Consider the following 18,281-nt stretch of genomic DNA (forward strand, 5'->3'; position numbering starts at 1 on the left):
AGACTGCGGGGTCGCAACCATTGTGCCCAGTATATGGCAATAGGCTCACTCCCTATTACATGGGACTTATAACACAAATGGTGAAAACTGGGTGTACATTGTACAGTAGCGTTACGTGCCGTAATGTGCACCTCTGCCTCCCCCTTAGGGGATAAAAGGCGAGACGATGATATGCGTAGCTAATGTCATAAATGTGAATTTGGTAAGTTTATGTGTTTGTTACTTCTTTACGCCTTATCTACAGAACCAATCATATTAAAATTCTATATACATACGTAGACTAGACTACCGTTTTGCCTGGCAAAGCCACAGGCAGAAGCTGGTAAAATTATAATTAACAATAGATATATGATGAGCAATATCCATGATTTGTTAACCCTCTGACAGATGATGTATCGATCCAATTAGAAATACGTACATATTGAGAAATAAACAATGGTATTTCCTGATTTGTTTAGCAATGGGAGTAATTATAAAATAAGAATAATGTTTTAGTTTATTTGGTTGTTAAGTTAATATAATATTCCTTAAAATAATTATTAATATCATAAGATATTTCTGTTATATGTAGTGTCTATATTTTGCATTATGTAAGTTAAAGACAAAAAAAAAATCAGCTACATTGGTCGAAATTTCGACATTATTTTACTAAGGATCGTTGAGGATAGAAGAATCGTTCATAAATCAACAATTATTCCAATACAATCATTGAAGACACCTCTAATCAATCGATATCCGTTGGCAATAAAAATACTCCAGAAAATTGTAACGATAATATTCACACAGCTATAAATTTACAATACACAATAAATTATAATATCGATATCGAATTCCCCCATCACTAGTTTATGAAGTGTGGCAGGCAGTTTAGACGGCTATAACTCATCGACGGTTATGATATGACAGTAACAGGCACAACACTAGACCATAATATTATGTGTAGCAACACTTAAATTGATCGTTATTATATTTCCCTGCGCCTGCGCAGCTCTAGTTGATCTAGTGGTTGTAAGAATGGCTTATGAACGTGAAGTCACAGTTTGAAAAGGGATGTTTGGATTGTTACTGGATGATTTGGATTTAAATTCCTATTGGTTTGTTATGAGGTTGTTGTATTTATAAAAGATACATGGTGGATGTGAAAGTAGACACATAATAATTAAATCGCCTTTAATTAATTAAAAATTTGACACTGATTTGTACAGAAGAATTTATTGTGTGATTGACAAATGATTGTTCGTGGTGTGGGCGTGTAAAATTACATGTTTTTAAATGTACTTACGACATAGGAAGAAACCCAAACAATGAACCAGATTTACACATAACTGTATATAAATTTAAAAGTAAAAAATATCACAGGAAAAAAATACATTCTACTCACAACAGCAACGACTATCCAACTAATTTCGCCTGTAAGCCCCAAGTGACAGAAATTGCAACTCCTCACATTTTTCCCGTACAATTTTCGCGTCGGTTTTACGAGCCCGAAGCTACCGTTTCGTCTTACGATAATAGTCGATAAATAGTGCGCCATAACTTATGACGATGGCGGACTATTGTTGATAGCGGTTGATAGTCGATGTTACGCACATCACTACACCAGGAAATGGTTTAGGAATGCTATCTTTCTTGGCTGTCGTGGTGATTGTAGTTGAGTTTAGGGTTGGACTTCGACAAAATTTTAACCTGAAAAGAACATACGTAAAAATGTCTGAGTACAAAATGTTTCACTGACAGTAAGTACTGCGATGCTTGCTAAGCACAGTTTATCATAATATTCGAAAAAAATGCTACATTGAGTGAGCAACTCTTGTTCAGTCGTTAATTTCTTCCGACGTTCCTGAAGCTTTAAAACGCTTTGGCTGGATACCAAACAATAAAAATAATAGTTTGACATTTAAATTAATATTAGTTAAAGTCACAAAAGTAAATTGATTGTCCCTCATTCCATGGCTTTCGTAGTATCATTATGTTTTATACTTACTCGTACACAGACATGGGTTATATCGCAGATCGCTATTAAGTGCTCGGCTCTCCGGCGGTCTGACAATAATCTATATTGTACTGTGTCGTCATAACTCATCGTAGGCTTTATTTATTGATAAAATATAAACAATATTATGGTTTGTCCAAGCCATGAATTCAATTTAGCGCAGTGGCAGTCCATAAATTGCTAGTAATTTCGATTTGATTGTGTTTGGCTGTTTAAGTATATGGATTGTTGACTTTGGTCCTTTGGTACGGAAAAGGACCTCGTATTGAAAATTGGGAAATAAGTGTATTGAATATACCTTTGCTTACTAATGTGTAGAGATGTGTATGATGTGATGTGTGTAGATGAACTAATTGATATTCAAAACAATGTAAAACTGTGATTAATTCAATATTGTGTCACTTAAGTCTTCTTTGACTGTTTAATCAAACAATTATTTAATCAGGTAATTTAAAATTACTAAGACTATGCTAGTAATGTATATTTATTTTTAGATTCTTCGTTTAAATGGTTCATTATTAAACATATCTAGTATTTACAAAAAAAACTAGCTCTATTTCAATCTCCACCACAGCTAAACCACTTTATAAACCTCTTACAAGATACCTAGTCCCTGGACATCTATTTTCGGATCACAATTTTGGTGCACAGCATCCAAGTACAGCGTAGATAACAATCTCTATTGTACGGTGTCGTAATAAGTCATCTTTCAGCTTATTTATAGGTGCATTATCACGTCTTCCAGGGAAAATTTACGGCAGACTGTTTACGTACATGTTTAGTTTTGAATAGATTTCTCTGCACCTAATGCTATTGGAAATATTGTATTAAGTAATTTTTAGATTATTTGTTTTTGAAGATGGTAAGGTAAAACGGGATTGGCATAGTTAGGGCGTTAGTTGGTAATTAACTAGATTCGTACGTCAAGTGGCCGTGAGTATGACTGCTGAGATGAGAACGTAGATTCGAATCAGATTAATCTGGATCAGGTAGGTACAATTATTGTATTTTTGTTTCCTAAGTAGTTAACAATTACATATGGCTCATTTTAATCATATTCACTACCAACTTGAGAGAAGTTTAAGGAGTAGAAATTCATTATGATATATGTAACATTTTTCCATTCATCATAATCACTTTAAGTACGACTGATAAATAAATTGTTTATCGAATTAAAATCAGACTGGAAAAGAATATAAAAACACACTTGTACAAACAAACTGTATACATACATTATTACACTCTATATCAGGGGTGGCCAACAGGTCGATCGCGATCGACCGGTCGATCGTATCGTCGTATTTTTGACCGATCGCGGACCAGAAATTTAGAAAAAACTTAAAAATGTTTTATACTAAAGTAAGTGTACACATAAATATTTTGTATAAAAGTTGATCGCGAGGATTTTTTAGAAAAAAGTCGATCGCGAGTACATAAAGTTGGCCACCCCTGCTCTATATACTTAAACTCAGCAACAATGTAAAACCCATATTACACGTATTTCGCGAAACCAGACCATTATTACGTTTTACCAGTGGCTGTTGGGAGTCAGGTTGTAACTTCTGACCCTAGGCCACTCCATCATAGGTTTCACCACCCTGTCATGCAGGCACGAGTGCAATACTTGTATCGAAGGTATTATACTGATATTCCATGTAGATTTATGTAGATCAGCTCATAAATGTATGATTATGTGAATTTAGAGCATGTTTGGTTCGATGTATAGGTTTCTTGCTTGGATATTGTTTGGTGTTGTAATTTTAATGTTTTTGTTATGTTCTGGGTGAATTTGTTTTTACTTAGAATTGAAACTTTATTTTAGAATGATATTACCACATGCTAAGCACACTATCGAATTTAAACATTGAGTAACTGAATGTAATTAAAATTATGTATTTTAATTCATTATCATAACAGCCACCTAACACCCATTGTTAAATATAAGCGTTTACAATCCGGTGATTGGGAGTGACCTGCAAACAGTACTTTATGGTTTTTTTATGAAATAGGGTAAACGAGCAGACGGATCATTTGGTGGTAAGCGATCAGCGCCGCCCATGGATACCCACCTACAACATTAGAGTTTTTCAATGATACTTTAGGGAACAGCGAGTAAAGTTCCCTAAGAAAAGGAGGATCCTCCGACCAGGCGAGGTGATCAGCCTGGCGGGCTTTCTGCCCTGGTGTTGTTCGTTGGGATTTTCTATCCGTGTTAATTCGCATGCAAACTTCATATGTGCGATGCAGAATATTTGTGACGTCATCCATTGATTTGCTCGTCGATAGTCTATGTGCGACTTCTGTCATCTGTCACTTGTCAATGTGTCGCCACATCACTCCCCCCCAAGACCGGAGGTCGATCCTGTTGAGACGGCTGTCGATGCTTGAGATGAGCGGTGCCAGAGCCAGTGTAGAATGTCCCTAGTTCCAGTGAGTCGGAACTATGCCGCTGAATGCCCAGTGAGTCGGGTGAGCGGTGCAGGGTGATACTCCAGTGAGTCGGAGTAGTGAAGCTCGCAGTGTCCCACGGTGAGTCGGGGAATTGATGCTGCGAGGGTAGATGCGTAGTGGCTGGCGTCTGCGTTGACGGGAGGAAGACGTCCTCAGACCGTGTGCAGAGTGCTGTGCCTAGACGCTGATGAGGCCGTAGGGAAGAACCAGGCTGCATATCTTCGATGTAGCGTGTGGTGGTCCCTGATGAGGCCGAGGATGCTGGTTGGCTGCGACTTGATTACCGCTCAGCGGAGAAGTGATGGGTGAGGGAGATGGCGATAAGGATGACGGTGCTGATCTGCTCTGTGAAGGTTGGTTTCAATCACGTCGGGGGTCACCACTTTAGGGAACAGAGAGTAAAGTTCCCTAAGAAAAGGAGGATCCTCCGACCAGGCGAGGTGATCAGCCTGGTGGGCTTTCTGCCCTGGTGTTGTTCGTTGGGATTTTCTATCCGTGTTAATTCGCATGCAAACTTAATATGTGCGATGCAGGATATTTGTGACGTCATCCATTGATTTGCTCGTCGATAGTCTATGTGCGACTTCTGTCATCTGTCACTTGTCAATGTGTCGCCACAATACAAAAATCCTATTTACAACCTATATTTTTTGCGACAATATCGAAAAAAAATTAACACCTATTTTAAGCTATTGGCTAAGCTTTTACAGTAAACCTTCAGTAGACTAACTTAATTAACTGGCTCAACTTGCAACATAAAGCGGCTGCAGCCTGCAGCACACCACCAGTGATGAGTTACAGCGCCTCACTATACAATAGTGATCGTTATCGTACCTCGCGCACGCGCATAAGGACCACTTTCACTGAACCATGGCCGATCTAAAGGACCACCTAATTTGTGAAGTAGGTATCTAATATGTTATTTATTTGGTTTAGGAAATTCGAGTATTTTGTGTTTCTATGTTAAATGTTTTATGTATACTTTTGTTTCAAATAGAATGAAGATAAATTTTCTTTTGTCTCTCTATAAAATTAAGGAGATATGTTTGTGCGTGATTATCTCGAGTTTGGCTCAAACGATTACGATGCGGTGTTCAGTTTTATATTTTTTAAATTTTAGAGAAGGTTTTAGGTATACTGCTCGACTTAAAAAAATGAGGTTCGCACTTTAAAATTTGAAAGTTGTTCCCACTTTTTTAAAGTTTTATGATATGTCAAATTTCAGAGCATAAATGATTTCAATAGTATTAAATACGAGTTATACAGAGCTTTTGCGGCATAAGACAATAACATAAATTATGTATTGAGATAAAATATAGGTATGTGTAAAACATTTTTAGTTTAAATAATTATAGTTGTTAATGAAAACATGTAAATCATAATATAACAAGAACTTCCCTGATGATAATGTGAAACAATTCTCAATTGTTAACGGTTGTAGTAGCCAGCTCATTACCATAAACATAGAATAAATCTCAGTTTATGTTGATCAGAAGTCACTTTGGAATTTGAACTTAGGACCAAGTGGTTTACAGTGGCAATTATTAAGACTAGCAGATCACGTATCTACTACAATTATATAAAATCTGTCTTGCAGTGCAAAAAAAAACTGTCACTATTTTTATTCTCTCGTTACAAAGTATTGCACAATACCACAAAAAAGCAAGAGAACTACAAAAATTTTAATCTATGAACCAGAAAAATGGTATTACCCAGAAAGATCGCAGGCACGCACTATCGTACCATCCAACCTGTTAGCCATAAGCCTGGTATTTATCACCCATAACGACAACCACTATAAAAATATTTTCGAACAAAAACCCTATATAAAATCATCTTTCATATCATATCATCAATAAAACCAGTCTAGATCAGGAATTTTATGAAAAAACCGACTGGAATACACGTCGACACTTCCTTAGTTAAGAATTTTCTTTTAAAAAAACATATTGAGAGCAGGCAGTTCCTGGGAGCATCCATATGTATTACATCCTCAATTAATGTTCAATAGCATTTATCCTGATTAGGCGCGTTGGTATGTGCGCTGCGCAGTGCGGACAGAAGGACCAGTTTTGTTTGAAAATCTCTTCTATTTGAGCATTTTATGGATTAACACATTTACTATATGGTTTACATCTAATTTTACACATAATGATCAGTCCAAGTATATTTATACATGTTTTTATCAGGTCTTTAAACGGTAAGACCGATAAAGGACCAAAGGATCGTAGGACCAAATTACCAACTTCCTTTTCTTGCAATTATTCAAAAATATTACGTTAGTATTTTCTAACCAAATAAGCCAAAACCTATACAATACCAAATAACAAAACAGTAGTATCACCCCAAAACACAACATCCACACTCCACAAAAAAGGTAATCATCTTCAAATTGATCCATATAAACTATTTTAGTAATTTTTACACTTGATTTACTGCACCCTATGCTGCCTAGGCCAGGCTATTATTACGCAGCAGGGCTGCTATCACGGCACAGCTCTAATGGGGCGAGCAGAATAATAACACCATCCAACCTTTGCGTAATTGAAACATCCAACTTACACCGAGTATTTCGTACGCTTCATTATGTTATTACAAAATACATATAAGTACTTCATGTTGCGCCTCTTATTTTCCATTGAGATAGGATATATAGTTGGGGAAAATTGTAATTTTTGATTGGTTCCTGAAGGCACAGAAAAGGTTTGATATCCAAAACTAACACTTATCTTTCTAAGGGCTCAACTGGAGTAATACTACGGCCTCACAAAACAAAACCGACGTGAAACAATGCTCGTGTTGTATTTCGTTCTGTGTTTGAAGTTACCGGAGGTCCACATAACCCCTTTGCCAATCCCCGATTTCTAACAATTTCTAACCCGCAAAACGCCGGCAACGCAATTGTAACGCCTCTAGTGTTTCGAGGGCGGCGCCAATTGCTTACCATCAAGTGATCCGTCTGGTTGTATACCGGCTTATGCTATTAAAAAGGAAGTTTGCGACTACTCCTATACTTGGCGCTTAGAGGATGCTGCTACCCTTGCAGGTCGTTGTTTTAAGACATACCAGTAGGTACGTGAGTTACGTTTAAAGTAATCGAAACGAGAGTGCGTTCGGTGTTCTGATTGGTTGGTTTATTCGAGCCGACTAATCAGAGTGCTGATTAAAGCAAACTGATACCGTACTAAGGGTACAGTCCAGCTGATTGTTCTTTCCCATATTTACATTTCTAAGCACATACAACGTTCTTATTACCTTTTTATACCTCCATCCAGTTTAAAAGAACCGGTAACCCATGTATTTGATTGTTCTCTGTTATATTACAAATGCGGCATTTTTTCTTAAAGTAAGTAAGTACCGCAAAACAATTACACTAAGTTCGAATGCTTGTAGCACTAGATGGTGTGTCTAAATGTCACATGTAATTGTTTGAAGGTAAAATTGGAATGTGTGAATGTGGCTTCCTCGTAACTCATATGTGTTAAAAGGTGTGAAAATATTATTTAATTATGTATGTTCTTAAGAAACTTTAAGTTGTTACATAGTTCTGTCAGTTTCTATGAATTCGGGAGCGGTTGAATTTCAAAATTGTGGTAGTTATCTTCATTGGTAGAATATTTAAGGGTTGTTAATGTTTGGTACAGTCAGCCAAGAAATTTAGTGTGTCGGAAAAAAATGTTTGATGTAGAACATAGGCAGTAGCTGGCAGTACCTTCTATTGTTATGCATACTATTGAATGTTATTATTTGGAAACTGTTGATCTTACGTCATGTTTTAAAATTTTAATTCTTGTTTCCCTTACCTCTGCATCTTGGTTAGATGCAAAACTAAAGTCGTCAACGTGGGAGGCCCTATCTACATACGTGGTTAGATTTACAAAAACCAGCATATTTTAATATTCATCACTAAACTTCACCGTACATACATACATGCATGACAGTTATTAAAATCTAAAGGAAATCAACCATATACCCTTTTACCGGCAAACAAAAAGATCCATCCGATGGATAAGGCATTAATGTTACCAATAATGAGTATGTATGGCATTAACTAATCCTATATTTGTCCCGCCGCAAGGTCTGATTAAAAGACTTTTTACTTCTTATTTAATTATTTTATATGGCAACATTGCTTTTAAAGTAATACGCATGAAAAACTGCTCTAGTTATAACAATATTGTTATGGCGTCCAATTGTACGGAGGGTGACTAAAATAGAGCAGACTGTTAGTGTAACTTTTTTACTTTTTTATTTTGTAGAATATATTAATTTGCAATTATGAATAAGATAACGGCTCAATCTCAATGTAATTAAGACTTCTTGCATCGTCGTGGGTCCATGTTGTAATGATAATACGTCATTTGTATGAGACCGGCGTCACTCAGTCGTCGATCGTTTCTTATTAATTGTAAATTGTGTGTTACAAATGTTCCACCCTTATTTATTGCCGTTAGTGTATGAATAAATTCGCCATATCGGTGAAGGAGACAAAGTCAAAATGTATGTAAGTATAGCAAGACAGCCGCTTCTGATGCATGAGGGTGTCTCATGCCTGTGTTCGAAACCTACCAACGGAAAAATACAAATTAAATGTGACTTTTTCCGATTTATACGTATGTACGTTCTAAGATGACTACATCACTGAACAACGGTGAAGCAAAACATCGTGAGGAAACCTGAGCTTATAACTTGTAATCATAAGTTTAAAATTGCCAACACGGATTGAACAAGCGTGGCGATTAATGCTCAAACCTTCACCGTGCGAAAAGAGGTCTTTCGTCAGTTGTGGCCACTGCCTATTGATGTGTTAGTAAGAATTTCATCTACTACGCTCAAACTAAGAAGGAGTTTGATTTTTACGTTCACATCGGTTTAAGAGTTTTGGAATTACTTCTTTGTACAATATAAAAAAAGTGTTTATAAACCAGAATAATTATAAAGAGGAGACCAGACAAAAAAGCATCGAATGAAAAAAATGAAACCACTAATTATATAAAACTGTCATCGTATATTAAAGATCACGAAATGGTCCCAACCACACTAATTACCGCATTCTCCAGTAATAAGTACCTATTGGAAATACAAACATTTTACAAAATTGTCCTTTACAGCCCAAACCACAAACCGAAACAGTTATGACATATTATCGCCGTTTAACCGTCAAATGGACGTGACGTTTTTATAACATGACAATGACAGGTCTTAATGGCTGTCACTAAAAACATAAAATATCCCAAAACACGCCCAGTCCGGGACAGTCGCCAATAATTATGTCATCTGTGTCTTCAAACCACAACACGTTCCCTAATTAGTCCAATAACAATAAATTGGATTCACCAACGACTTTATAACCCTCCCACTGACCACATACATACAAATTATTCTCTAGCAATTAATTAATCGAATACAACTGAACTTCTAATTCAAAGAATTACTATGCAACACCTCGGAATAAATATTCTTGACAACAAATAACACATCTTTAATAAATAAACCTTTTTTTACAATAACACATTGGAAGCAAAAAAATCATGAATTTTTCGATTTTTCCATTTCACACCCCGTCTGGTATTAACAAATACCGCCCAAGAAAAAAGATATTCGAAATAACGTGACGCCATTTTGTTTTCTTTGCAATTAAATTATATTAAAATAGCTGCATCCCTTTCTAAATGCTAAGCGATAGATAGGGACGGGTGGATTTTTAGGAATTAGTAATTGGTTGCAAACCCTATTTTTCTCGAAATGGGGATTGAAAAAAGTTGAGTGGATATCGGCAAAATTCGCGGTACTGTTGTCCACGCACCGGGTCCTGGAAGCATTATAATTTCTATGGTACGAGCACACGCTAAATGTTCTGCGGAAGCCGCGGTTTACTGGACCCAAGGTATTTTTTATGTCTATATCGACACTAGGAGCAACGGCTAGGGATGTGCTCGTTTTGTACCCTTTCAATGGACTCTATATTTGGAAATTTAACCGAAATTCTCTCAATAAAATATTTTTAGTTGTGACTAAAAAAAAACAAATATTTGGTTGTGGTAGTTACGTACGTATTATTTATTTAAACCGTAATTAGTTTTTTGGAGATATTATGTATTTTAAATAAAACAATTATAATAATCTAAATAAAATTCATGTAACGGCACATTATGTAAAAACCAGTTCTAACAAGCTGTTGAGTTGTTCCCAAAACTCACAAGAAACTTCCGATGTACTACAGATAATGTATAATCTCAGGAGTGGTCAACATTAAAAATGGCGGAACAACAAAAAGCGTTGACGTGCAATTATTTCCTCTAAACTGTCATATCACAAAAACCGATACGGCAAGTGACCAATCAAAGAGCGGCGGCGAGGGCCCTTTTGGAAATCAATACGTATACAATTACACTCTAAAAACCGTGAACACGAATAAATAAGAAATTGCCAGAACAATATCAACAGCAAACTATTTAAAACTAAACTATCACGAAATTAACGGAAATATTCCGTCATTTCCTAGCCCCCGTTTCTATTGAAATTATCTATTACCGCGGATCGTTCCCAACCCTACGGAACGCAAAAATAACTTGAGTGGCAGTTCCAAATACTATTTATACAAAGTTCCGAGATTCTAGAAATGTGTTGGCCACTGATCAGTGACTTTTATACCTTTATAACGACGCCATGTTTTTTACGCAAGCCTCTAGACTTGCTAATGTCTTAATTTATGTGTAAAAAAAGTTTTGTGACATTTATTTTGTGGTTGGTGTTTGTCAGTGGTTTGTAAAAATATATAGGCTTCTACATTGTTATAATTATCTACTAATGAACATAATATACTTGCAACAATAAGCTCATGTCCTTATGTAGGACTGGTAACTGGTTAAACAACAACTTGTTTTTACCTTATGACATAATGCACGTTGGTGCATATGACATATTGTGGCATTGGATTGTTCACCGGGTTTTTAGGGTTAACTGTAGTTTACCGGTTTTTAAGGTGAGGGCACATTTTTTTAGAAAAACGTTACGTACATTGTATACTAAAGATTTAAACGCTTGTTAAAAGTCGATGTCAATATATACAAATAAACTGATTTAAATAATAAATAATATTTATTTTTGTAAATAGGTTACAAGATAACACTTTTACACGTCAATCTCTAAAATAACTAGACGAGGTCGGCATTTCCTATACTCTGAGAAGAAATGCCGAAACAAACTCAGAGGTCATAGTTTCTGTTAAAGTCCGGACGATCAAATAAAGAATAATGTGAGAAAATGAGACAAGTTGATTTATTTTATCTACAGATTAACAGTGCTCATTAAGATGGCTCACCTTTATATCAAGGATTGTCCTGTTATTAAATAAAATCACCAACTGCACTGTCATCTAACGTATCTGTAACAAAAGAAAATTCCACTTTAGAATCACGTCATGCATATTATCTACATAGAATCTAATCTAATTTATATTGAAAATAATTTAGTAAATATCAAGAATTGTAGTACAATTACAGGTGATCGATTATTTTATGAGCTTCTCACATAATTCGCTAATAATAGCTTGCAATATTATTGAGTCCATTATAATTCTGAAATTAATTGAAAATTAAAATAATTGTACCTATGTCAAATATTTAAATAGAATCAATTAGGAATGTCACTATTTAATACAGGAGTTTCAGGCTTTGTCAAATTGTATAATACTAGCTGACCCGGCAAAGTTTGTTTTGCCTTATAAATTATTTCTAGAAAATATATAGTAGCCAATTCTCAGACCTACTGAATACGAATATAAAATTTGATAAAAACATGGAAATTTTATATATTACATTAGTCTTTAAGAAAATTAATAATTGTTCATTGAAGAAACAACCCTGTAACAAAACACAGCTCCAATCTAACTGTACTTAGTGACATCACAAGTCCCGTTTTAAATCTCAAAGACGCTAGACTCAGCCCAATTATTTCACAAACAGACTGTATACTAAATATCATTTCTAATACATTTAGGTATTCCTATCGGTTCTAACGAATGCACCCGCCGCGCTATGCAGATCGCAACAACTTTGATTTACATCCTACCTTGTTACTGGGCCGGTTAAAAAAACCACAGACTAAGTACACTGCGCACGAAGCCACTTCGTACAATTTCGCAGAATTTCGTCGCCATTCGTGATCAATTTTCTATTTTAAATATCGGATTTATAAATTCGATTTTAGAATCGGCTGATTGTTCCGAGAATTTCGGCAGTTCGTGACGCTTCGGAATTTAAAAGTCGGTGACTTTTTCTTTCTTTTTTTGTTTGTTTGGCATGAAATTCTTTGTTACGCGCCTATAATTATTTACAGTATGACGACCTTTTTGGTAAAAATTTCGTGACTACGGTCAACAGTATTTGATGGATAAGCCGTTAAAGATGTTGTTATAACATAATATTTCATTTGTTTGTATAATTTCCTTACTTATTTAGTTAAGCAACATTGTTAGTAGTGGATTGATTAAGCATTGTGTGCTATTTACCAGCTGCGGTTAGTAGACCGTAACTAATGACCTGTAGTTGCAACCTCATATTTACCAATAGCACACGATACTAAATGCTGCACAAAACGGCTAACAGGCAAATTAAGGAGAGGAGTTAAAGTGATATGAGCTGAACCATGATCTCTGTCTCTTTCTCCGAACGGTAATTTTAATGATTATTATTTATAACTATTTTCAAAGTCATATTTCAAGTTTTATTGCTGATTTTATGTAAGATAGAGAGTGTCTTCATCAAAATTTTATTTGAAACATACTACTACCACACATAAAAACTAATTCCGATAACCGAAGTTAGCCGATCGTTCCCGATGTTACCCGACCGTTCTCAACTAGGGAGCAGTACATACATCAATCCGGGACCCCGGGATAAAGTCATACATATCTTTTGCAGCAAAATTATGGGAACCCGACTATACTTCTCTAATAAATGAGGTTACATTCGTTCATTTTATTCCTGGACGGCGGCCATTTTTCCATATTGACAAACATATAAATCTTTTTCCTTTACAAATTATCTATTTGATGTTTAAACTACAAGTTATTGTTTCCTATGGATTTTGCGGTATTTGCAGATAGTATACCATCGATTCGCTTTATTGAATTTTCAACCTTACCTTTTTGAAGTTAAAGTTGGAAATGGAATGTAGATTTTTGATATTTTAGTGTAGTTTGACTTGCTGGTGTGTGTATTTGCAGTTAACCTTTGATTTATCGTTGAAGATGAATGGTTGGTATGTTTCTATCTATGGGGAAAGTGGGATGGTGTGTCATATTGTTTTATTGTATTATTGTGAAGATAGATTGTGTTTCTGTTTGTAAGAAATTGACTTATTTCTTTTCATGATCCTGTGGTTTGAGGATCGTTCGCGTTCGCGGGTTTTCTGTTTTGAATCCGACTAGAACTCAATATTAGTTTTGCATAATAAGTACTTATTTTAATTATTGATTGAAAATACACGTTCATATACTTGTTGAAATTCAAACTTCCGGAGCTGCGTACTACCTAGCCGGTTCACCAGGGCTCCGGCTCGTAAAGCAGAAGTAGTAACAAGGTAATTTTTAATCAGTAAGAGTTTGACACTCTCTCTCGCCTCGCCTAAAACGGGACAAGTCATTGGATGATTTTCCTCCCTCAAAAAAGGTTCATACAGAAAAAAACAGCCAGGCAAAATCGTGCCACTTACTACAAAATTACAGACATAGATTAATATCCATTCCCCCTCCAATGTAACCACCACGAAACTTTCGAAATACATTATTTACAATACTTAAAGCAAAATTTATTTATATTTAAACACCTTATTACAGAATGCAGCCCACTTTCTTCTAGCCTGAAGCATGTTTTCAGAGCAGTGCGGCTGAATTTATAGCACTCTAATTTGTGCTCACAGCCAATCTCCCAGGCCTTTGGGTATAAACCTAGTATTTACTGCCTAGACTAGAAATATGTTAGACCCTGGTAAGCATAGATAACACATCCGTTATCCTAGATATTTATAACCTATGAATAACTTGACGTCACAGTTTTTAATACATGATAGGTAACGTACGTATCAAGAGTTATATTTATAGAGGACTGGACTAAACCAAAAATTGATGAAGTATTGCTTATCCGAACCAACACTCGGATAAGCAATACTTACTAGGAGATCTTACATACTTGGACTATCATAAGGCGATATTCGCATGCACTTGGCGCGAGCGACCATAACGAAAACGCCCAGCGGATCGAGAGAATTCGAATTCCCAGTGTATCACTATCCAAAGAAGCTTTGATTTTGTTTAAAAAGTGTACTATGCATCGTAAACTTCGACGATGGATTACAATCTGACATCAATTAGGTAAATGTGAAGTCACTGCTTTACTGCCAAAGTAGTAAACCCACAGTAATATAATTTGACGTATTTACGATTTTATAAACCAGCACGGTGGAGGAAAAGTGTTGTAAATGAGCAATTGAATTAATTCAGTGTGGTATTAAATGCATCCGGGTTGAAGGTAGGACTGGAGTTGGTCGAATAGTCGGTCTACATAACATACCGTAACGTTGAGTACGTCTTAATATACTTATACATATAGCTAGATGACTAAGAGCACATTGTGACAAAACATTGTCAAGTTGTGAAAGCCAACATGGTAATTACGAGACAATTTAGTCAAATAATTGTCAACAACTAGCAAATGTCACGATATTAGCGAGTATTTCTAGAAAAAAATCGTCCACTTTGTACACAGCAATGCAAATAAGTCTAGTTTTATGATTGGCTATACATATATGGATGTAAATGAGAAGCAGATGCAGAAAAAAATCTGAAATATTTAAATTGCTGCCAGTAACAATAACAATTTTCCCTTTTCAAATGGTAAGTAATCGTTCGGATCAAAGAAATGAAACAAACCACCCAATTATGTAAAAACACGACAATTTCTTTAACAACAGCAATAACTACAAAAGGAGTCCATGTTGACATTACAAGGCGCATTGTATTTAACAGATAAAATTAACGTAAAAACGACATATTATGTAATAGTTTAGGTTACGTAAAGGCGGCCCGTCACAGGACATCATCGGGTTACGGCTACGGCTATCGGAATGCCACAAAGTGCCGTCTCATGTCACATGCCACAAAAAGTACCGACACATAGAAACACACTTAATTTCACTACAAAACAAACATATAATTCCCATATAATTAGCGTAAAAAAATATGTCACCTAAAGAAGGAATTGTTGCGGTAGATTAAAAGTTTAATTTAATAGATACAGAATGTCCTGACTATAAGTATGACAGGAGCTGTCTAAATATGGGTGCAAAACGTCCAATTTTCAAAATTAATTATGCGGCATAGTCTCGCATATTGTCGGCTTGTCGATAAATGAATAATTATACGATAATATCTTGTTGTTTAATGAAAAATATCTTTGTATATGCCGACGTTTTTATTGTAATTACGTGTGGCCAGGGAAACAGCGGACGCAGGCGCTAGCTCGCGGGCTACGTTCTGGAATCCAAAGAACCTTGGAAAATGGTTCCTTCGTCTTAATTAAAACATAAGTTTACTCAGACTCGCTTCATAATTATATTCTACTATTTGAAGGTATGGTTTAATTGCAGTGATCTTTTCAATGCTCTGTAGGTGGAGTACCCTTATTATGAGTTTGCTTTACGTTGAGCGAAAACGATACGAGAGCGCGTTCGCTGTCCTGATTAGCCAGTGCAAATGAACCAACCAATCAGAGCGCCAAATGCGATCTAGTTAAACGTAAAACAAACTCGTACTAAGCCCTCTGCACACACCTCCAGTAATGTTTATTTGATGTAGATCCAGATAATACTTGCGTCCCGGATGTACACTTTAATTTGATGTCAATAATCAATTTTGTAATAATGTATAAGGTATTCAAAGTTTATTTTCACACCTTTTCATCTCATTAATCCCATCACCGAGTCGCAGTCGTGGCCCGACGCTTGACCAATTGATTATAATAAATTATTTACTATTTGTCGGTTATGCTTAAAAGAAGAGTTATGTAAAAAACTTCGCATTACATTATTTATAAATATAAGTGCATCTTACTCATCACTATTAGGCAAATGTTCAGTTATTTTCTTTACAAAAATCGTATATATATATTTCTTTTCATTGTCGCTGACTCCTTTGATATGTCAACTGACCGCTATGTTAATTAACTATTTATATTTTTTCATATAATTAGACGTCTCGTTAACATGTTGATAAGGGCATGAAAGAGTTCCGCAGCAGTTGGAATAGACAATTAATGATAGCTTTTTTTGACATATTGTCGATGATCACAGAGCTGTCAGTGTCAAAGTTTTGACCGCGAAACGAGCCGACGCCGATCGATAAAACTGTCATCTGGGGACAAAATGGCGCGACGGCTCATTTGACCATTTAAATGGTGCCGATAGACTGTTCATGTTGACAATCATAAAGTTAAATTATATGCTACTGAATGCACGCATAATAATTAAAAAACATGCAGCGCCCTTTTATTGAAATTAATTTAAACTTTTTTTTAATTTGCATGTTGAGTGTTGATAAAAGAATTAATTAAGCGTTAAATTGTCTAATCAAGTAGTTAGATAACTCTAGGATTTCGCTATTTTCAACTAGCACTTTAACTGCGCTTGAATCTTTTATTTACTTAATTACGATTGTAATTTAATTTAACTAGAGTATGAATCATCGCTTCAATATTTAGGATGCGAACCCAGGGCGATTCATAAGAAACAGTAGATAATCTTGCTTGTTAAGCTGATCCCGAGATTAACTGCTAAAATTGGTCGTGGTGGCCCGGAGGTTTAAGACGCTTCTCATGCATGAGAGTGCGGGTTCGAAACCTACCAACGGCAAGTAGGTACCAATGTGACATTTCCAAGTAATATGTTATTTCTAACATTACTTAGACGCCACTGAAAACGGTGAGGGAAAACATCGTGAGGAAACCTGGGTTTATCTATATATTAATACGTGAAGCAAAAACTTTGTAATTCTTTTTATGAAAATTGCGCGGACGTAGGAGCATAAAATTTGGTACACTTATAGTTTATGTGTAGGAGAAGTGCATAGCGCTAATATTTTTCAAAAATAATGCTTATAAAGTACATTAAATCAATAAATAAAACATTACACACACATGCATAGTATCTGATCGTATTTGACAAAACGTCAAAATCGATAGACATTGCGATGATATTCTCACGTCTCATATGAAAAGAGTTTTATAAAAGAGTTTGAGTTAAATAAAAATTATCCTTCAAGGTACATTAAGTGGTATTGTAAATTAAATCATATATGGTCGAATTTCGGCCACTAGGCGACCACTAGTAATTTTTAATTATAAGTTTAAAATCGCCCACTGGCATTGAGTAAACGTGGTGATTAATGCTCTTTAAAACTTCTCCGTGTGAAAAGAGGCTTTTTGTCAACAGTGGATAGGCTGTTGATAATGATGAAAGTTGTGAAAAGTTCGTGAAAAAAAAATCTCGATCGAATCGTAAAGCGGAGTTAAGTTGAAAGTTTGACAGCGAATAGAACTTTATACTTGTTTTTTTTTACGGATACATTATTTAATTTCACACAAGGTAGGAAGGTACCTGATAGACACTAAGTTTAAAAAAATTGCGTGGCCTACTGTTTCTGTTTTTTTTAAAGACATAATGGCCATGCTGGCATATACATATTTTTTTACTTTTATTGTATTGTAAGTAGAATCGTGAAATATATGGTTTGATGAATTAATTTCCGATGTTTATTGTTTTATTACATTTGTATTAAACT

Source organism: Spodoptera frugiperda, chromosome 26 (genome assembly GCF_023101765.2).
Source record: "Spodoptera frugiperda isolate SF20-4 chromosome 26, AGI-APGP_CSIRO_Sfru_2.0, whole genome shotgun sequence".
Lineage (NCBI taxonomy): Eukaryota > Metazoa > Arthropoda > Insecta > Lepidoptera > Noctuidae > Spodoptera > Spodoptera frugiperda.